Source organism: Arachis ipaensis, chromosome B07 (genome assembly GCF_000816755.2).
Source record: "Arachis ipaensis cultivar K30076 chromosome B07, Araip1.1, whole genome shotgun sequence".
Classification (NCBI taxonomy): domain Eukaryota; kingdom Viridiplantae; phylum Streptophyta; class Magnoliopsida; order Fabales; family Fabaceae; genus Arachis; species Arachis ipaensis.
Window position 1 is genome coordinate 59,780,460 of NC_029791.2, and position 1,245 is coordinate 59,781,704.

The window sequence follows — 1,245 nt, forward strand, 5'->3', positions numbered from 1 at the left end:
TGGCAACAACGATAACGTTGCTTACGGCAGCTTAGAGCTAAGCAGTGGCGAGCAAATAAATGGCGGTGGAGATGAACGGTGGCAATAAAACCTCAAATCAAAGCTAGAGAAGAAGATCTAGAACCTCCGCCAATGGCAACAATAATGATAACGTTGCTCACGACAACTTGGAGCTGAGCGGTGACGAGAAGATGAACGACAGCGGGAAACTAGGGTTAGGTTCGTCACATTCACACATTACACTCATTCTCTCATTCGCAACATTACTCTGATTCTCATCGTCTCTGTGCACAACAACATCACCTCTAAGTTTTAGATTTTTGTTTTTTTAAAATAAAGGATGACCAAAGATAATGGCGATTTCAAACCACCGCATTCTCCAAAAACCACCACAAATCACCTAAATAACATAGCAGACTCTCATTCTTGCCAAAATTAACAAAAAATATGGCAGTTACATAAAACCGCCATAATATAAGCGTCATCTTAACCAACATTTTTGTAGTGTCATAAAAACTCCCATTCTTTAAAAGTTAGAGAACATCAGAAGCTTACGGTCCTCTAAATTTGTATGTCTAAACTGAAAAGGTGAAAGAAAAATAAAGATTGGATGTCACTTATTTTAAAAAAGTAAACACCTAACCTAATCCTTCTCCATTTTCACATAGGAGAAGGCAACTTCTGTCCAAAAAAGACAGACATTTTGGCCGTCAATTTTTTCATTTTGGGACAAGACGATCCCTCGGTTAAAAAATCTGTTAAATAGTAACGAAAGTTAGTTTTGTAGGGAATTTTATTTGTAATTTCTATGAATTTTAAACTCCCACAAATTATTAATAAGTTTATTTTTGAAAAATTTCTTCACTGATGGTGATTAAATGGAGAAAGACTATTACTGAAAATGATGTCTCAAGAAAAAAGTAATTGCAGTATGAATACTTTTTAAAAGAAAAAAATAATATCGAATAAGAAACGAAATAAAAGAACATTAATATTGATAATATTGGTATTGATGATGATGACGGTAGACGAGATAAGAATAATGATAAAATATAGTTACACAATAAAAATAGTAGAGATAGAAGTGATAATAATGAAGATGAAAAAAGTGATAGTAGTAATGGTCATAATTAGTTATATTGTTACAAAAAATTGTAAGAATTTAAAATCCACACAAAATATAAATAAAATTATCAAAAAAATAATTACCATTACTATTTAATAAATATTTTAACAGAGAAGTCA